Raw genomic sequence first — 22,521 nt, 5'->3', positions numbered from 1 at the left:
AGTTATAGATTAAAGGCTTTCGGCCCATCCTGGCCCCTATTTTGAGTGGCCAGTCCTTTTTTCTTGGTATCTTCATATAGCTCTCATGATTTTGAACATTTTTGTTCAACAACTATTCTGAAATTCTTTTTTGCTTCCGAGATATATGCAAAAGAAATATTTAGGGGCCGGCCCTTCAACTCCTTAATGGGGGCGTTTAGCAAAAATGAAAAGGTTACATACTGTTTAAAACCTTATTTTGAACATCTTTTATTCAACACTGCTTATCAAAATATTTCCCAATTTCGGGATTTAGAGTGCCAAAGATTTGTCATTCTGGCCCCTTGTGACCCCTAATTATGTAACATATGAAGTGAATATTATAATATATAGTTGTAAATTGTTGAGATAAACATGTTTGCTTCAATAATGATTTGCAAAATATTGAGCATTAAAGAGTTATTCATCAAAGACTATCGGCCCCTGTCAGCCCCTATTTTGAGGGGCCAGTCCCTTTTTCTTCATATCATTTTAAAGCTCTTATGATTTTGAACATTTTTTGTTCAACAACTATTCAGAAATTCTTTTTTGTTTCCCAGATATTCGCAAAAGAAGGATTTAGGGGCCGGCCCTTTAACTCCTTATTGGGGACGTTAAGCAAAAAATAAAAGGTTGTGTATTGTTCAGAACATTATTTTGAACATCTTTTGTTCAGTATTGCATATCAAAATATTTCACACTTTTGAGATATATAGCGTTAAAAGATTTTGCATTTTGGCCCCTTATGACCCCTAATTATGTAACATATAATGTGAATATCATAATATGTAGTTGTAAATCGTTAATATTAACATTTTTGCTTCAGTAATGTATTACAAAATATTGATCGTTAACGAGTTATTGATTAAAGACTTTCGGTCCCTCTTGGTCCTTATTTTGAGGGGCCAGCCCCTTTTTCTTCATACCACTTTGAAGCTCTTATGATTTTGAACAATTTTTGTTGAACAACTATTCAGAAATTCTTTTTCGTTTCCGAGATATTAGCAAAAGAAGTATTTAGGGGCCGGCCCTTTAACTCCTTAATGGTGACGTTTAAAGAAAAATGAAACGTTGCATATTGTTTAGATCATTATTTTGAACATCTTTTGTTCAATATTGCTTATCAAAATATTTCACACTTTTGAAATATAAAGCGTCAAAGATTTTACATTCTGGCCCCTAATTGCCCCTAATTATGTAACATATGATGTGAATATTATAATATATAGTTGTCAATTGTTGAGATAAACATTTTTGCTTCAGTAATGCATTACAAAATTTTGTTCGTTAAAGAGTTATTGACTAAAGACTTTCGGCCCCCCTCGGCCCCTAATGTGATGAGTCAGCCCTTTTTCATTGATATCATATAAAAGATCTTGTAATTCTACACAATTTCTATTCAATATGTTTTTAGAAAATCTCCATAGTTTTAGAGATATGATAAAAAATGTCTCGAAAATTCACTCCTGATTCATGTCCTAAATTTCGACCCTACCGAGCTTCCATACTAGGTACTTCCGGAAAATTTGAAAACCCAGGTGCAAAACTTCAACATGTCGTCTATAATCGCTGAAAATTTGAGCGCTCTAGCGTTTGCCGTTTTTTAGTTTTTGTGTCGACAAAATGGTTATCTGAAAATCGATTAAAGGGCGATAACTTCCGACTGGAAGTGAATTTTAAGGATTTGAACAAAAAAGGATCATCTTCAGATCAAAAGGCATTACCCCTGAAAATTTCATGAAAATCGATCGAACCGTTTGCGAGATATCTTCTGCACAAAAATTGTAAAGAAAAAGTGGAATAATAATAATAATAATAAAAGTGAAAAAGAAACAATACAATAATAGAAGGGTCTTCCGTTGGAGACGGAAGACCCTAATAAAAGTGAAAAAGAAACAATACAATAATAGAAGGGTCTTCCGTTGGAGACGGAAGACCCTAATAATAATAAGAAAAGTGAAAAATCAACAATAGAATAATAGAAGGGTCTTCCGCAGAAGACGGAAGACCCTAATAAGAAACAGAGTAAAAACAATATGTTCCCAAACTTCGTTTGGGGAACATAATAATAAGAAACAGAGTAAAAACAATATGTTCCCAAACTTCGTTTGGGGAACATAATAAAATACATGGTCGAATTATGATAAAATTTATTAGATGGAATGGAAATGGAAAGAGGGCAAATAAAGGCAAACAGAACCTTTATATACTCGCATTCCGTTTCATTGATAACCTGTTTCTCTCTAGGTATCTTAATCTTCTTTAATTCCACCAGCTACTCTGGAATCATGCTATCAAGGTTAACTTTTGTTTATCCTTATGTTATATATGATTCCATACTTTATCTACATAAACTTGGTATCATTACTTTCATGTACTCTTTGAATTTACCCATTTAAAGTTAAATTATCTGTCTTCTTTTAAGGTATATTTGCTTGTTTCATAACAATACCATTTTTTTTATTACGTGTATTCCTTTACTTTATTATCTTAATGTTTTTCTGTGTTCTTTGTGATATATGATATTTTAATCATGATAGTTTTATTAGAATTTCAGATTATTCTGTAATTATTTCTTTCCATTTTATCAAATAAATTTTATCATAATTTAACCTGTTTTCTTTTAAGGTACGAAGTACTTGAGTCACTTCTACTCAAACTTTGTGAACACCCCAACCATACTCAATAAACTAAGCCAAGCAACTCTAAACTCAAACCCCGCCCGCTACCACAAAGAACATAATTACCCTATAAAAAACTATCCCTTGTCGATAACTCACACCTGCCATGAGACCTAAGTATTGATCAAGAAGACGGAGTAATCCGTAGAGAAAAAAAAAGGTTAAAATACACAAGAACGAATAGCAAGGACCTGCAAAGGCGTGACCATTTCAATGCAACTTCTTGTCAAGCCCCATCGATCGCATTCGGATTCCTAAATAGGAACCCCAGAATTTGCCCAAAAGCTCTCTAAAAGGCAGAGCACTAGTACACCCACTATCTTAGTACGCATCGAGCAGCAAGGTGTGCAAGAAGTAATTATTATCCACAGATTCAGAAAGTACATGATACATTTACTTGGCTTGGAACAATTTTAACGAGAGAGCCAGGAGTCGCATCATTATGTGACGATGTGATTAGGCCTTCCAGGAAAACAATTATATTCTTTAAGATGTATACCAATTTCCCATTTACCACCTTTTAAAAAAGTCGTTTACCATGGTTAACAACATCCATCAAATCGGTACCAGGTTTGATCGTTGATTACATCAAACATGATCAGTGATGACAGCATAAACCATTTTGTGAAAGTCGCCATCAGTTTGGTGACGTATATTTGAACAAGCAATACAGACAATCAGCATGTCTAAGGAGTGTCCAAACAGGTGCAGGCATTCTCGTTGGCCTAAATGGGTTCAAGTCTCGGCAACTTTTTTCCAAATATTAAATAATGCAAAGCTTTAAATGTACGTGTACTTTCAAATAAGAACGTTCTATGCTTTTAAGACATTACATCTGATCAATAAGATTTCCTTCCTTAAACAAAGGAAATGGTTAAAGAATTTCCCCCACACGACTTGGCAAATAACTCAACGAGTAGAAAAATGTTAGATTGATCATAACAATGTCGAGCTGAAATTATGCTACTACGAATCATTTCATTTACTACCCAATTAAATTGAACATTTAAATACTGATGATAAAAAATTTCAATAACGTTTGAAAAAATAATTATATTTTTTAATGAGTAAGAGTAATGTAAAAGTTGCATTTTTAATTCAATTCATTTATTTGGTTTTTTACCAAAGATTTCCATCGACAGATATTCCCTTTTTACACCCTCTATGTAGGGATTAAGTATACAAAAGGATGTTTTTAAATGTCCAACAGTTCTTGACTGTGTTTGTGCGACAAAAAACACATTTTTTTTGGTTTATTTCAACTTAAGGAAAGAATATTTTGTAGTTTAACGGGAACCAGTTTGTCTATGGCCACAAAGTGTACTCAATCTGCCCCAAGAATACATGAATGGAAAATTATCTTTAAACTTTACCATGTAATACTAAGGAACAGACTAAGCCCACTAACTATGTAAAGGTACAATAACTGGTCCTGTTTTATTCAACCCAGGTTCTGTGATTACTAGATTATGATCAACACCTTGAAATAAGATGAAAGTTTAAATTTTAACAATTTTAACAATTAATTAATTATGATTTTAATTCTGAATAATTTGTAGTTGACAACAAATAACAAATAAGTTTCCAAAATAATCTCGAAATGTAAACCAAAAAAAAATGAGGTAGAAAAATAAATTAACAACTAAATAAATATAACAAAGTAAATAATTTAATAACAAAAATATAAGGGAGAGTGTGATGCCTTAACAAAAATCCATCAAAATAGATGAGAATGAGCTTCCATACACCCTAAGAGATTTTATGATTCCATACAACACCCTAAAAATTATAGTGAGACACTATGCAAGTAGACTGAAAAATTCCTAAAGCCCTATTTACTACACAATGGACAAGGCAATTTATTTATTATAAATAACACTATAAAGGCCTAGGGATATCTAATTCATCTTGAACCAATTTGACTCTAGCTAAGGACTTAGTTACATTTTTACAAAATTTAGATCGTGTCCTAAACAAAAAAAAAAAAAATGACTGCACGAGCAGTCACCCTAAGAGAGAAGAAGAGAAAGCTTGAACCTTTGGGTTCTTTAGCCTAGAGTGACTTGAAAATGCCGCTGTCACGGTTAATATATAAACTCTGACCAATGAAAATCATTCTAACTTACTTTGAAATAGTATTGTGAATATCTAAAATGACTTCTGATATGTTCAAACTACTATCTGTCAACCAATGAAAAGTCAGGAAACAAAATAAGTTCGGAGTGACAGCCTATATGGAGGTAGGTTGGTTTGTTTGTGTGTTGTTTAACGTCCCTCTCGAGAATTTTTCACTCATATGGAGACTCCACCACTTGCCGGTGGAGAGCTGCAAATTTTGTTCTATACTCGGCACGTACAGCCATTGAGCAGTGACGGATCTTTTTCGTACGGTGCCAGCACCTACTGCGACACGGGACCTCGGTTTATACGGTCTCATCCGAAGGACCGGTCTCCACGTCCCACAGTTTCGAACCCGCGACGTAAGGATCAACTCCTTACTTCGCGACTCTAGAGCAGACGCTCTAACCACTGCGCCACGCGGGCGACGCCAATATGGAGGTAAATTTAACATGAGCACATGTGAAAACAAATAAAGTTACAAATACGGGACATTTAACATCAGTGATAACTATCGGAAAATGTATAAAGGTAATTTAAGGCACTAAATATTCTAAGGAAGACAAATTAAATGTTCAAAAAAAAACAAAACCGTCACACTAGGAACGGTGGTGTTAGTAGTCATTGATTCGTTCCAATTTATGGCTAATTCTTCCGTAATGTTTGTCAAGAATTGATCATGCAGGCCCGTAGAACTGAAAGGGTGGGGGGTTCCCGGGTAAGGATACTTTTCTCTGAGTATAGTATTTTGCTATAGTAAATTCTCCTTTAGTTGCTGGTTGACAACCCCCAACCCCCACTTTTTGAGGTGCTAAAAGGTCTAGCACTCGCAAATTCAAGGATTTGGACAGAACATAAGCATCCTTTCTTGTCAGATAAATTTGGGATAGGAACACCCCTCCACTTTGGTCAGTATAATTCAAATAAAAATAAAATTTAAAAAAAGGTGGAAAACAAAATTTTAGTCAAGATATTTTGTCTCCATATGAGTGAAAAATTCTCGAGAGGGAGTTATACAACAACAACAACAAAATTCTCATATTTCTGTACAGCTTTCTTAGTTTCGTTTTAAACGTCTATACAACTTTCATGTTAGTATTGTCGCACAGTAGGTCGGAGGATAATTAGACAGTTCGAAAAAATTTTAGTGTCCGAGTAAATCACCTTCTAGATCTTGTGTCTCCATTTCGTACATTAGGCTATCCCTAAAAGTAAATAACTGTCGAATTTCACTGTCTCCATACATTTTTGCTTAAAATAAGAGTGAAAAAAAATCATACATGACTAGTGTGTTATGTACATATAAACAGGCTGTTGAGTAGGAGGTTGACTTTCCTATTTTCCAGCCTTTCCAGATCTTCATTAAATATTCTAAAGCGATCGAACGAGGATTTAGCGCACAAAGTCTTAAATTTCAGATCAGTGTTAACCAATTTCAGGTCCCACACAATTCCTGAGATTTTCTATAGTCTTTCCAGAAACTGCATAATTCATCAATTTGTAAAAGTCCTTTTCGAAATCAGTTTTGGAATATTTCCTCTTCCTAAAATTAAAATCAATGTAGGGTTGTAGCCAGGGTTCTTGTCGAAATTCTAAAATTCTTTCTTCTTTGGAAATTTTAAAGTAGTAAATTTCCATAATGAAGGACGTTATGTTTCTTGTCTTCTAAATTCGGGATCAAGTTGGAAGTTACGTCCCGCCTTCTCAATTTAAGCGCATCTGCAGCATGTGTGTCGACGATAGGGGGGATAGTTTCACAACATACTTGAAAATGAGTAAAATCATTACTGTTTTTCAGTGTAATTTTCTTTATTAAAAATATTGAAAAATTTACAATTTAATACAGGGAAATCAAAACTGAAGATTGATAATATACTGTAATTATAATGTACTAACCCGTCTTTCAATTGCATCTTACGCGCAGGACTGATAAAAAAATTATCTATTCAATTAAGAACTCGCAAATAATAATAAAAAAAGAGGTTTAATTTGAAATAATTGTTAAATTAGTACATTCACGGGGTGCTGAAATACAATTTTATACCAGACTGAATGCGGGAAATTTAAATGAATTGTAAAGTTTAATAAAATGCAAAATTTAAACATCAAGTTTTTAAAAGTATTTTAAAATCTTCGTACCTGAAATTTCCCGGCCGCTTGCGAATTTGCACTACCATGTAGAGTAAATTATTTTCATTCATTTCATTAAGAGTTCAAACAAAAAGAAAATTGGATTTAAAAAAAAGGTATATTTTATTAAAAAAACAAAACAAAACAAAACAAAAAAAACGGACAGTCCATTTTAAGGATGTCCAGTATGATTTCCTGCAGTATACTGACGATCCCTCGTCTTTTCAGTTACATCTTTGATTAAAAAAATAAATTTAGAACCAATGAAAAGTTACGAAATAAAATATGTTTGGAAAGATAAAAGAATTACGTAAAGAAGTAAGTAGATCTGAAGTTAAATAATGTAATATAGATAATAAATATATGACCGATACTACCACATTCTTCCCCCTTAGACAATTATTATATTTTTATTTATAAAATATACAACTGAAAATAAAAAAATATAGATTGTAACAAAATATAAATAGATAATGAGACAATAGATATAAATTTTAAGGTCCATATAAATATGGAATTCTTTTAAAAGTCTGGAATTACACATCTCTCTGGCAATCTGTTTATTATGTTGGTCCAGTAAACTTTTAATCACTAACATGCTGTCATCAGTTTCTCCGGGAAAAATGTCAAGAACTTTGTCTCTCGAGTTGGTCCTGTTTTCCTCCTCCAAAGGAAAATGTGCGAACAGATTCCTAATTTGTGCTCTCCTCCTCCTTTGAGTCTCCATTTTGTCCTTCTCCAACTGTTGTTTATGTTCTTCTCTTGAACCCAGTCGACAAGGCACCTAATTCACAAGATTTGCATCACCTTTCTATGTCCTCTCGCATGTCTGGCCAATAGAACCGACGTTTAATAACATCTACTGTCCTATCTCTACCAAAATGACCCACGTTTGACTAGAATGCAAGTGTTTGAATATTTCAGTTCGCATGTTATTAGGTGCCGCTAATCAAAGTTCATAAGAATTCCTAAAAATGTGACTTTTTGTACGAAAGTTCATCACGAATTTCTAAAAATTCCCATTGTGACCATAAAGATTTTGAACCTTTTGTTAGATTGTCGACGTCGGACTTGGGTGGTTTCTGATTAGCGTACGTGTTCAACAAAGGAATAATGGGACCTATATTTTCGTCTTCATTTTGAAATTTACGCAAATCTTCATGTGACCATGTACATGTACATGTATCTAGCCAGTTTTCGCGATTACATTCAGTTGTATCTGAACAAGCGCTATGTTCCACCACCGGATGTACTTGAACTTTGTCACAAGTTTGATCAGTGTTAATGTTATTAACAGTCAGGACAATCTGATCGTTTACACCGAAGACACGACAAACCATCCGCGTTCTTGTGTTTAGAACCAGGTCTGTGTTCAAGAAAAAAAGTCATAACACTCTATCACACTCAACCACTGGGCAAGCATTCCCTCAACATCTTTAAAATTCCGCAACCATTGTAAGGGAGCATGATCACTTCGCACAACACATTTTCTGCCTAATAAGTAATAGCGTTTTAAATTAACTTACGTGTTTTCTATAAGCAATAACAAATGTTCCGGTAATGTACCAGATTCATCTCCTCGCAACGAATGATCATGAACAATTCCTGCAACTTGTCCGACTGTAGCTAGGACATCATCGCGTTTTAATTTTACTGGGTTTTCTCAAGATTTAGAATTGAAATAACTTGACATTTGTTTTCCGTTTTAACAATTGCTTTGGCGACTTCTTACAAACTTTGACGCCTCGACTATGCCCTGTTTATCAGGACTATAACCCGCGATGTAACCAGCGACTCTCATCTCAGAATTTCCAGGAATTGTAACATTCTAAACAGCTTTTAATAAAGCAACTCGGGAATTCGTGTTTTGAAACAATTTTATTGGACCGTTTCTTAACTTTAGTTTTCTTTTTCGGATGAAAATATCTATTTCATTTCTCTCTCAAAATTTGTCCCCAAGAGACCATCAATTCCCTCTCAATCCCCAACAATAAAATTGTGTTCAAATGCATGATTTCCGACTGAAAGTTTAATTGTTTGTTTTCCAAACGCAGCTAATTTATTTCCATTTGCAGTTTGGAGTACTGCGTCAGTACTTTGAAGCGTGGTTTCCAGGGGTGTGCAATTAAAAAATTCAAGTACTAGCCCAAGGGCTAGTGGCAGTAATAAAGTTACTAGACCCAAGTAAAAAGTTACTAGCCCAAATGTAGGGGGGGGGGGTAACAACTAATATTGAAAAAAAAAAGATTATTGTTGAAAAAGTCAGGGTTTTAAGGTCATTTTTTTTAAATTAAAGTTTAGTTCTCACTAGTAAAATAGAATCATGTATAAATTTATTATTATGATAGAAAATAAAAATGAATTTAAATAAATTATTTTTTCCTTTTTTTGTGCATTGCACTAGCTCATCTAAAACGAAGTGAAATTTTAGTTCTCACTAGTAAAATTGAATCATGTATAAATTTATTATTATGATAGAAAATAAAAATGAATTTAAATAAATTATTTTTTCCTTCTTTTTGTGCATTGCACTAGCTCATCTAAAACGAAGTGAAATCATTTTTTTCTGCTTAAATTATTAAAAACACTGGAAATATATTTTACGTGAATCATATAACACTTATCTTTCAGTTGATTGAGTGAACGTATATAATTTAATGAGATGTCTGCCTTTATTTACCATAAACACATGAATGGAGAAAATTCGGATTAGAAAAAAAAACGATCGTTTTTAGAAGTAAATAAGTCGGGAAGTGCTGCAAAATGGATAAGATTATGGAGATTTACGAACAATTGGAGCATGCTGCTTGGAAACTTTTCATTTGTTGGGAATTTAACAGCATAAAGTCGCCCGCGTGGCGCAGTGGTTAGAGCGTCTGCTCTAGAGTCGCGGCGTAAGGAGTTGATCCTTACGTCGCGGGTTCGAATCCCACTGTGGGACGTGGAGACCGGTCCTTCGAATGAGACCGTATAAACCGAGGTCCCGTGTCGCAGTAGGTGCTGGCACGAAAAAGACCCCTCACTGCTCAATGGCCGTAAGTGCCGAGTATAGGACAAAATTTGCAGCTCTGTGGCGTCTCCATATGAGTGAAAAATTCTCGAGAGGGACGTTAAACAACATAAAAACAAAGAAAGAATAGCAAAAAATGAGTGAAAATACCGGTAGTGATTTTCGTATATTGTACATTGGTATTTTAAATTTTTACTAGCCCAAGGGCTACCTGCATGCAGAAAACCAATAGCCCGACCCCAAAAAATGGTGGCCCCGGGCGTTGGGCGATGCTAATTGCACACCCCTGGTTTCTAATTTCAATTGATCATGAAGACTTTTCTATAGAACTGAAACAGGCGCTCCTGTGTCTATAAGTAGCTGACAATGTTTATCGCCTATGTAAACATGCTGTATTTTTCTCGATGTTCATTGACTTCTGAGAACTGACTTTATTCACCTTGTTTGATTCAGTTTTGCTTGGTAACGGAATATTTGATTCAGACTTGAAAACATGATTTTGGTTTTCATTAGAAAAATCTTTCAACGCGCTGAAATTAGTGACTGTACTTGAATCCGCGCCTGTTTTTACCTCAATTGAAACTGGGTCACTGGTGCGTTCTATTGACTTTATTTGCAGATGGTCGTTTGTTACTTTCAAAGGCTAACGTTCCGACCTCAGTGTCAGCCGAAATTAGTTTTAAGTGTTTTGTGTTTGCACGGGTTTTGTAAATGCCGATCTAAGATCAGAAAATTTCTTCTCGGCTTTCTATGTGCCCTACACCTTTGCAATAATTGCAAATGATTTCAGATCTGATTTTATGCTCTTCAGTGGAAGCCCGAGTACCTTGTAATATTGTCGTCCGCGTGGCGCAGTGGTTAGAGCGTCTGCTCTAGAGTCGCGGCGTAAGGAGTTGATCCTTACGTCGCGGGTTTGAATCCCACTGTGGGACGTGGAGACCGGTCCTTGGGATGAGACCGTATAAACCGAGGTCCCGTGTCGCAGTAGGTGCTGGCACGAAAAAGATCGTTCACTGCTCAATGGCCGTAAGTGCCGAGTATAGGACAAAATTTGCAGCTCTCCACCGGCAAGTGGTGGCGTCTCCATATGAGTGAAAAATTCTCGAGAGGGACGTTAAACAAGATACAAACAAACAAAACCTTGTAATAAATCTTTAATTTCCATTTTAAATTTCTGTAGTTTTCGATCAATTATTTTCTCGATTTCTTCGCGTGTTACAGAAGTTTCTCTTTTCTGAAGCGTGTGCATGGGTATCATGCCCTGATCTTGTTCAATCTCTGATCCAATGACAAGGGATGTTGAAATTGTACACGTTTTTTGAGTTCATAATGACCTAAACCATGAATAAAATTGTCTATAATCTGCGTTTCTAAAGCAGAGTAGGTGACATGGGGATATGCTTTTAATGCTAACCTGCGTAAGGCATAACTTAATTTCTGCTGCAGATTCCCGTTTCTCGCGTTTTCTGTTTTTAAATTCACACCTTAACGCAACCTCTTTTTCTACAGAATGAAATCGCCTGCTTTAAACAGATTTTAGTCTAGCATAATCTTGCAAGTCAGACTGCGTACATTCACTGAGTAGTTTTTGTGCATTGCCTTTAAAAGACAATGAATTGTTGAGGACGTTCGCGTTCATTCCAGCCATTCTCTATATAAATGGCTGAAAAAATGAGGAAAGTATCAGTCCACTGTCCAAGAGTGATAGGAAATTTGGACCTTTGGCCCTAATGTAAGTTAATAACCCCTGTCGAGATGGTTACTGAAAGAGTATTTTTGTATTATTTTGTATTAAGTAATGATTTTAAATTTCCAAATTTTTTCTGTCAATTTTATAGATACTGAGGCACTCAATGGGATACCATCTTTCATGTTCACACTATGTGTGGATGACTTTGGTGGCTCACCTAAAATCACCTGGTCCAGAATGGCCCCAATGCCAGATGTACTGCCTCCTTGATCTGTTGATATGCCTGAGGCTGAGTTGATGATGTTGCAACGATTGGCTGTTCCTGTTGGGACTCAATTGTTGTAGCTGTTGATGGCTTATTTGTAGTTTGTTTAATTATGGCAGCTGCCAACTTGTCATAATCGATAGAGGGGGCGATGGTAGACTGTCATAGAGTGGGCGGTGGTCGACTGTATGGTATTAACACGTGTGTCAGCATTGTTAGGGTTTGTGTCGGCAATCATGGTAATGTCACTCGTGTTCACAGGGTTTCGCTTTTTCTGAGTTTTTGACGAATTCCCTGATCATCCTTTTAATTTTCGCTTTGGAGGCATGGTGGTGACCTAAGAAAAAATATTTTTTTATAGAAATTTCGGTATTTATCAATATTTTGTATGTGATATACACGTGTTATGCACACAAAGCCTTGTCAGTGAAGCACCATCGTATGCATTAAGAAAAGTACATTGTAACTTCAACACATATTGAAATAGATTAACAGACAGAATACAAGTTCTGTTGTTTTGAACACGTGTGGTACCTGTTTATCATGAAAGAAAATAACATACTTTGCTTATCCACACATACTTAAACTCTTAGTGTTAACAATCCCAGAAACAGCCCATGGACAAAATGCCAGACACTTTATGTGTAAACTGAACATATAACTTTAATATTAGCATGCTTTTCTAAGAGCCAGTCTGCATAACATTCATTTTATAAGAATGTAAAAGCTTTGCCATTATGCCATTATGCATATGCTGCAGAATAAAATAAAAATGCAGTATGTTCCCTTCCGTTTTGCTTTATTATCAAAATGAGGTTGATATACCACACTGTTTATTCTTTGTAAAAACTCGTCTTTAATTTCAGAAAATTTGTCATCTGTGAACTGAATTTTTGCCGTGCAACTGCCCCTTCGCTTAACCATATTCATCCTAAACAACACTGACTGGGCCCAGCTTTTTTTCAACGTAATCGGTCCGCCATTACAAGATAGTAGCTGCTCGTCATGGGCACGGACAATGCCCTCCGCAACGGCAATGCAGATTGCTGTGTTAATAACAGCCCCCGATTTCCTTAATGAACGAATGCAAGTTTGCACGTCGGAATCCAGTTCGTTACCGAGTAAAACTTTTTTACCCCGCTTGCACGAATTCAATTCAGAAATTTCACAGTTCTCGCCGTCTGAAAAATCAAGTTTACGTTTTCGAGATTGAGCTCCGTGTTGTATTTATCACGTAAATTTCTTACAGTACTTTCACGTAGTCCTAGAAACTTTGTCTGAAAACGTTTAATGGTCGACGAAGGTCCATGTACACTGGCGTAGTGTCCTGTCTCAGCTCGTTCGCTCGGTAAAAAAGTCGTGTACTTTCCTCTCGGAGTTTTTGGTGTATCAAGAACATCGGCCACTTTCTCATTACACTCAGTAATTTTTCTAGGCGACATTAATTCACTTAAAGGTCCGGTAGGGTCAGGAAACTTACTTATTGGCTTCAAATATTTCAACAGCGCCATTTTGCTGGCAAAGCGTGAAGTGACTGCTAACTACGGGGTATTCACTGACCAATTATCGATACCTGTATACGCAACGAAGCGTGAATTCGGACTCTATGAAGAGGCCTCACAAGGGGTATTTTTATGGGGACATTTTATGACGTATTTTTTTGCGATTAAGACTTGATCGCAGAATTTCGCAAAAAAAATAGCACCCCGTAGAAAAATCCAGTTATACGGTAACAGGCGAATTGTCCACCTATCACGGAGCGAGCGTTCTACCGACTGAGCTACCGTGAACGGTCGCACAGGTTGGAGTGCTGTAATATAACTCAGAAATATTCAGGTATATTTATTATTTCTGCGGAAAAAAAATGAATATACATGAATATTTTTGTCTCATTTCTACAACCAATTAAAAAAAAAATCCTCTGTATTTATTAAACAGACTTACTTCAAATGATGATCTCCTTTAAATTATTTTACCCGGTACTAGATATTACAAGTGCATTAATTTTTAAAAGGCTTTTCCATTTAAAGGTGCTTAGACATAGATTTGAACTTAATATTTTCTGAAATTTTCTGTATAATATAACGACTTATATATTGCAATAGCATTTCACACGAAAATACAAGAGGCCCATGGGCCTTGAATCGCTCTTCTGATAAACTGTACAACCTATCACTTCTATTTGAAGCTTCGAAGTATCCTGTATATTTACATAAACCCTTGAAATTCCAATTCACACTCTGAGAACCCAAGATGGTTCTAAGCCAATTAGTACCTGAGAGTTGGTCATGGTGACCTACTTATCACTTGTCATTCTCTGAGGACCCATCAACTAAGTTTAATGATTCTAAGCCAATTAATACCTAAAAAAAATTTTAAAATTATAATCATAAAATTTTATAAGTAAGTCAAAGTGACTTACTTTTCAATTGTTTTACTCCAAGGACCCAAGATGCATCAACTGACAAAGTTTGATGATTCTAAGCCAATTAGTACCTGTAATATTTAATTAAAGCCATAAATTTTCAAAAGTAGGTCACCGTGACTTACTTTTCAGTTGCTGTACTCCGAGGACCAAAGATACATCGACTGACAAAGTTTGATGATTCTAGCCAATAAGTACCCAAAATATTTAATTACAGCCATAAATTTTCAAAAGTAGGTCACAGTGACCTACTTTCCAGTCAACCTACTCCGAGGACCAAAGATGTATCAACTGACAAATTTTGACGATTCTAAGCCAAATAATTCCTGAAAATATTAAATACAGCCATAAAATTTCAAAAGTAGGTCACCGTGACCTACTTTTCAGTTGTTGTACTCCGAGGACCCATGACGCATAAACTGACAAAGTTTGATGATTCTAAGCCAATTAGTACCCGAAATATTTTATTAAAGCCATAAATTTTCAGAAAGTAGGTCACGGTGACCTACTTTTTAGTCGACCTACTCAAAAGACCCATGACGCATCAACTGACAAAGTTTGATGATTCTAAGCCAATTAGTACCCAAAATATTTTATTAAAGCCATAAATTTTCAGAAAGTAGGTCACGGTGACCTACTTTTTAGTCGACCTACTCAAAAGACCCATGACGCATCAACTGACAAAGTTTGATGATTCTAAGCCAATTAGTACCCGAAATATTTAATTAAAGCCATAAATTTTCAAAAGTAGGTCACGGTGACCTACTTTTTAGTCGATCTACTCTGAAGACCCAAGATGCATCAACTGACAAAGTTTGATGATTCTAAGCCAATTAGTACCCGAAATATTTAATTAACACCATAAATTTTCAAAAGTAGGTCACGGTGACCTACTTTTTAGTCGACCTACTCCGAAGACCCAAGATGCATCAACTGACAAAGTTTGATGATTCTAAGCCAATTAGTACCTGAAATATTTAATTATAGTCATATAAATTGAAAAGTAGGTCAAGGTGACCTACTTTTCAGTTGACCTTTTTTGAGGACCCAAGATGCATCAACTTACAAAGTTTTATGATCATAGGACTTAAAATGTCCAAATTATGCCTCTAAAACGCTTTGAAATCGAATGCCTGCAAAGTTCAAAAAGTAGGTCACGGTGACCTTCTTTTTAAAAAAATAGTTTTCATGGCCCCAAGAGGCATCATCTTACAAGATTTAATGATTCTTAGCCTCCCCGTATTCGAATTAATGACCTTAATTGTTTTAAAAAAGATTAGCCATAAAATTCAAAAAGTAGGTCAAGGTGACCTACTTTTTAAGTGACGTACTTTGACGACCCAAGATGCATCAACTGACAAAGTTTGATGATCATAGGCCTTAAATTGTTCAAAATATGCCTCTAAATCATTATGAAAAAGAATGGCCGCAAAATTTGAAAAGTAGGTCACCGTGACCTACTTTTGAGTCAACATGATATGAGGTCCTTAGATGCACCAACTGACAAGATTTGATGATCCTAGTCCTTATAGTAAGCAAAATATCAACATTTTAATAAAATGTAATTTTTGGTCAACTTTGAAGTGACCTTGAGACCACTCCCTTTGCCCCAGGGTAAATCCCCGTGCAAATTTGAATCTACAACATATCCTCATCCTATTGTGTAAGTTTGGTGATAATCTGCCCAGTGGTTCTTGGGAAGAAGATTTTTTAGCAACCAGTACTTTTGTTTCTATTTTCCTAATTATCTCCCCTTGTTAAAGGGTCACAACCCCAGTTTTAGTATAAAAGGGAGCCCTTGGGCCAAGGATACCCTGTGACAAATTTGACAATAATTGGCCAAGGGGTTCTTGAGTTATGGCCTATATTCTAAAAAGTTTACGCACACCGCACAAATGGCCATAGCATTAGCTCTTTGAGCCTTTGGCTCAGAAGAGCTTATAATTAACCAGAAGTCTCTGATGAGACTGTAGCTCTACTGGTCTGTTTGTATAACAAAAGAAAAGTAGCACTTGGATTTGAAACATTGCAACATGCAACAATAAATAGAATTATGTATCTTAATGTAGTCTACTTTTGTGACAAGTTATATTGAAATCAAATGAAAACTAGGAGTAGTAGCGTTTTGAAAGTATTTCACGGAAATATTTTTAGTAACCATGACAACACCATTCACCCAAATAAAAAAAAACAGAAATACATATTATGTATCGTAGTGTATTCTAACTGTGTGCCAAATTAGATTGAAATCAGACCAAAATTGTAGGAGGAGTAACGTTTTAAAGGAATTTCAAAGAAATTTCTATTTTAAGTAACCATGGCAACACTGTTCATCGAATTCAAAAACCAATGCAATAAATTATGTATCTTAGTATAGTCTTCTTGTATGCCTAATTATATTAGAAGCAGACTAAAACTGTAGCAGGAGTAGTGATTTAAAGGAATTTCACAGAAATTTCTATTTTTAGTAACCATGGCAACACTGTTCATCGAATTCAAAAACCGATGCAATAAATTATGTATCTTAGTGTAGTCTACTTGTGTGCCAAATTATATTGAAATCGGACCAAAACTGTAGGAGGAGTAGCGTTTTAAAGGAATTTCACAGAAATTTATATTTTTAGTAACCATGGCAACACCGTCCATCGAAATCAAAAACCGATGCACTAAATTGTGTATCGTAGTGTAGTCTACTTGTGTGCCAAGTTATATTGAAATCGGACCAAAACTGTAGGAGGAGTAGCGTTTTAAAGAAATTTCACAGAAATTTCTATTTTTAGTAACCATGGCAACACCGTCCATCGAAATCAAAAACCGATGCACTAAATTGTGTATCTTAGTGTAGTCTACTTGTGTGCCAAATTATATTGAAATCGGACCAAAACTGTAGGAGGAGTAGCGTTTTAAAGGAATTTCACAGAAATTTCTATTTTTAGTAACCATGGCAACACCGTCCATCAAAATCAAAAACCGATGCACTAAATTATGTATCTTAGTGTAGTCTACTTGTGTGCCAAGTTATATTGAAATCGGACCAAAACTGTAGGAGGAGTAGCGTTTTAAAGGAATTTCACAGAAATTTCTATTTCTAGTAACCATGGCAACACCGTCCATCGAAATCAAAAACCGATGCACTAATTTATGTATCTTAGTGTAGTCTACTTGGCACACAAGTTATATTGAAATCGGACCAAAACTGTAGGAGGAGTAGCGTTTTAAAGGAATTTCACAGAATTTTCTATTTTTAGTAACCATGGCAACACCGTCCATCGAAATCAAAAACCGATGCACTAAATTATGTATCTTAGTGTAGTCTACTTGTGTGCCAAGTTATATTGAAATCGGACCAAAACTGTAGGAGGAGAAGCGTTTTAAAGGAATTTCACAGAAATTTCTATTTTTAGTAACCATGGCAACACCGTCCATCGAAATCAAAAACTGATGCACTAATTTATGTATCTTAGTGTAGTCTACTTGTGTGCCAAGTTATATTGAAATCGGACCAAAACTGTAGGAGGAGTAGCGTTTTAAAGGAATTTCACAGAAATTTCTATTTTTAGTAACCATGGCAACACCGTCCATCGAAATCAAAAACCGATGCACTAATTTATGTATCTTAGTGTAGTCTACTTGTGTGCCAAGTTATATTGAAATCGGACCAAAACTGTAGGAGGAGTAGCGTTTTGAAAAATTGTTTACAGACAGACGGACAGACAGACAGACAGACAGACAGACAGACGGACGGACGACGGACACCTTACTATCGCATAAGCTCTTCTGGTCTCTGACCAGTAGAGCTAAAAACTTATTTTATCTGGAAATTATTGGAACAACGAATTCCGGGACGCGTTTGATTAACACATCTTTGCACTTACACAAATTTTAACTTTATCCTTAATATTTAAGAAAAGAAGCGATTTTGTTAGGCATTAATGAAAAATATTTCATCTATAATCCAGAAAATTCAGAGTAGAAATGTTCGAAAGCAAAACCAATTCACCAGTATTGTCAGTCCGTGCTCTGTGATGTGTACAGAGTTTAACAAATTGAACACACCCGTGAAACGTAAACTGTTTTTGTAAACAGGGCACGAACTATGTTATTGTTAATGTTTACGATTCACCAGGTATGTTCAATTGTTAAAACTCTGCACACACCACTGAGCACGGACTTACAATACTGTGAGTGGGTTTTGCTTTCGAACATTTCTACTCTGAATTTTCTGGGTTATAGTTTTAATATTTTTCATTAATACACAACAAAATTGCCACTTTTCTTAAGTATTAAGAATAAAATTAAAGTATGTGAAAGCGCAAGGATGTGTCAATCCAACACGTCCAGAAATTCGAAGTTTCAATAACTTCGAGATAAAATAAGATTTTTATTATATTTTAGTATGAAATGCTATAGCAACATATAAGTCATGAAATTATACAGAAAATTTGAGAAAATATTAACTTTAAATCTGTGTCCAAGCACCTTTAAGTGCATAGAATAAAGAACTATGTATCTCGATCTTTTTCGATAACAGGAAAGCGTCCATTCTTCATTTGAACAAGTAGTATGGTATGGAAAAAAAAAATCCTGAGAAAATTATATGTATTTTAAAGCGATATGAAAAATTATTTAATAATAAAAAGTACTCACGGACATGGTAGCATCCTTCAGTAAACTTAAAGTAAATTAATCTCATAAATGTAGATATGTCTATATAAATAAATGTCAACATGTCAAAAATAATCATCATTATAATTGACAAGTAAAAAAGAAATGCGACCGTTAGAACAACTTCTGTCTTAATTGATACTAACATGATTACTTAAGCATTTGTGAAAAATATAAATCAAAGTGAGTAAACACCAACAGTGTGAAAATTTGGGAACAATCTGACCTCAAGAGAATATGACCTTTAAAGTTAGGAGGACAAAACATTCGTTAAGTGTATCCTATTTGCCTATTTTTTTCAATGAGTTTGTTTAAGAGTTCCATGTTACTGTTCTTCATATTTGTCATTAGTCAAGAATTTTTTGCATCTCTCCTCAAAATACTCTTTCATTTCATCAATCTTCCCGTTCTTTGTCTTGGTTGAAGATACAGGGGTGGGTTGTCAATATCTCAGGAACGAACTTGCTTAGAATCATCAAACTTTATGAATTGATGCATCTTGGATCCTCAGAGAATGACAACCGAAAAGTAGGTCTCCGTAAACTACTTTTGAAATTGTATGGCTATATTCAAATATTTCTGGTCCTAATTGGCCTAGAATCATTAATCTTTGTCAGTTGATGCATCTTGGGTCCTCGGAGAATGTCATCCAAAATATAGGTCACCGTGACATACTTTTAAAATTTTGATCTTTATTAAAATATCTCAGGTACTTATTGGCTTAGAATCATCAAACTTTGTCAGTTGATGCATCTTGGGTATTCTGAAATTATCAACCAAAGTGGGTCACCGCGACCTACTTTTGAAATTTTATGGCTATATTTAAATGTCTTAGGTACTAAATGGATTACAAACATCACTCTTTGTCAATTGATGCATCTTGGGTACTCGGAGAACGTCAACCAAAAAGTAAGTCACTATGACCTACTTTTGAAGTTTTATGACTATATTTAAACTGAAGAGTTGGTGACTGAACTACGTTTGAAATTTTATGGGAATATTTAAATATTTCGGGTACTATTTGGCTAAGAATCATCAAATTTCATCAGTTGATGCATCTTGGGTCCTCAGAATGTGTCCTATCTAAAGTAGGTCACAGTGTCCTAGTTTGGAATTCAAGGCAATATCTAAATATTTGAAATTATAAGAGTCTTAAAACCATCAGACTTTGGCAATTGAGGCATTTTTGGGGTCTCATAGTATGTTTTCCAAAAAATAGGTCACTGTGACCTACTTTTGGAATCTCATGGCTATATCTGGATATTTAAAATAGTAAGTGGCTTCGAATCATTACATTTTGTCAGTTGATTCATCCTGGATTCTAAAGTGGTTTTACTAAAGTGTAGGTCATGATGACCTACTTTTGGAATTTCAAGGCTTTATCTAACAATACTACTTTACAGGATACTTAGAGGCTTCAAAAAGAAGTGATTGGTTGTACAATTTATCAAAAGAGCGATTCAAGGTCTTTGGGACTCTTGTCGGTTATTATGCGAAATGTTTAGGGGAATATTTACGTGTGTAAGGGGCAAAGTACGCGGATTTAGACTGTTGGATCCATAACATCAAAACCAACAGTGTCACTGAACAACAACATGAAAAAGGTTGATTGATTGATTAACTGTTTCTTTTTACATCCCGTTCGAGAATTTTTCACTCAGGTAGAGACGTCACCTTATACCGGCGAAGGGCTTCAAATCTAGACCTTACTCGGTACTCAGGGCCATTGAGCAGTGAGGGTTCTTTATCGTGTCAACGATTACCGAGGCCCCCTCGGTTTTGATTGTCTCCTCGGGAGGACCCGAAACTTGCACTTCAAGGTACCGACCGCTTCGCAAACAAACAGTTGCTTCCTCTTTTTTATCGATCTAGGTCAGTCGCGACCGTGATTCGAACACACAACATTCCGATCACGGAGACTTGTAAAAGAAGAATGTGGCGAAGTATCGAATGATGGAATGTTATGTAGGCAGGGCATAAAATACATTGAGATGATGAATTCACAGCATAGTTCTACGTGTTCTGGAAAATGACCATCGCTGTTTTTAATCGTTTTTAGGAAATCGGAATGAAAAGTACATATGCTTGAAGTACAAATGATAGTTTCATGTCTATTTTAAGTATAGAGACATATATAATAGATGGATTAGTATATAAAGGTGGTTATCTTTTTAACATCCTTCACCACTTTATCTTTCAGTGTTACATGATGGTTTCGCAAATTGTGTAGTCTGCAGGTTTCCATAAATCGACTAACCGTGTCGCGAAATGGTGAAAAATGATTTTCCCCATTGGCTGTGTGGGATCCATGTTACGAAACATGGGTATTAAGTTACAGCTCTACGTAAGTAAAAATTGATGTTCAGATCTAAGTAAATTAAATATATTATACTAAAGCAACATTTTATATTCATATTAATTCCCCCTCAAGTTTCTTCATAATTGGTTCCGTTCCGTTCCGCTAAATACCAGTATCTGTGTGGATATTAGTGTTTATCGGAACGAAACGAAACACAATGAAATAAAATATATGAAGAAATAAGTTGTTATATGAATGTCATATTTTTTCATTAAAAAATGAGATATTCCATGAGATTAACTAATTTGCGTAATACAATCATTTGGAATATTCCGAATTACAGGATTGTTGTGTTATATAATGTTTGTGATAGCAATAATTTTGCATACAATTATTTTTAGTACACTTTTGTTTTATTTTTAGAATGTTACAACGTCGAATAATGAGCCAAGAAAATAACCGAGTCGAGTTTGTTGGTCTGAAATTCCCCCACATAAGGATTTTATTTTGAAATCATACTCTGCAGGAAAATGAATTTCTTCAGTAACATGCATATATAAAGAGAATATATTTTGCAATAAATGTTAATTAATTTTACTTAAACATTCCGTTTTAAAGTAATGTTATTTATGTAAAAAGGAAAGAAAAGAAAATACACGATAGTCATATATTGTTCCGTTCCGTTCCGCAAATTAACAATACCCACACAGGTATTGGTATTTTGCGGAACGAAACGAAACCATAGGTTTCCTATTGAAGAGAAAGATAAAATCCAAAAAAAAAGTACGACAGCAGACACAATTTTTTCAATGTGTGGTTTGATATTATTTGATTGTGAAAAAAGTGTGATAAATATGGATTTAGATGATGTTAAAATTAAATAAGCAAATATCTTTTCCTCAATTGCTCAACATTTTATCTACCATATTTTGGTATTATGTAAAGTTATTATATGCATAATATATTGGATGAATGAAGTAGCGTTACAACAACCTTTAGGACAGTAAAAAGTTCTAGCTTATACATTATTTTGTTCTGTGGGTTTTTCATCTGGAGTGACATCTGTTGTTGCTATGTAAACTGTATTGAGTGATTGATAGGTATTAATTATTGATGTAAAATGACTTTATCCAAATGCTTGGGTACAGTGCTAAAGAAGTATCGTTTTGTTTATAAACAAGTCCAAAGTAAAGAGAGTTATCTTGCTTTGCCAACATTGG

The 22,521-nt window shown here is 35.0% G+C and overlaps 1 long non-coding RNA gene across 1 annotated transcript in view; it reads left to right on the top strand.

Annotated features, from left to right (window-relative positions):
* Positions 1-15,161, top strand: part of LOC133199013 (uncharacterized) — a 37,061-nt gene extending 21,900 nt beyond the window's left edge. Inside the window, exon 4 of the long non-coding RNA XR_009722715.1 lies at positions 15,127-15,161. This is a non-coding gene — a long non-coding RNA (uncharacterized LOC133199013). The remainder of the gene's footprint in view (positions 1-15,126) is intronic.
* Positions 15,162-22,521: the final 7,360 nt, after the last annotated feature.

The sequence above is a fragment of the Saccostrea echinata genome, unplaced genomic scaffold, assembly GCF_033153115.1.
Source record: "Saccostrea echinata isolate AGI-Se365-2 ecotype Australia unplaced genomic scaffold, CSIRO_AGI_Sech_v1 ptg000033l, whole genome shotgun sequence".
NCBI lineage: Eukaryota > Metazoa > Mollusca > Bivalvia > Ostreida > Ostreidae > Saccostrea > Saccostrea echinata.
The sequence above is the reverse complement of the archived record's forward strand: the minus strand, read 5'-3'. Positions and strand labels throughout refer to the sequence as shown.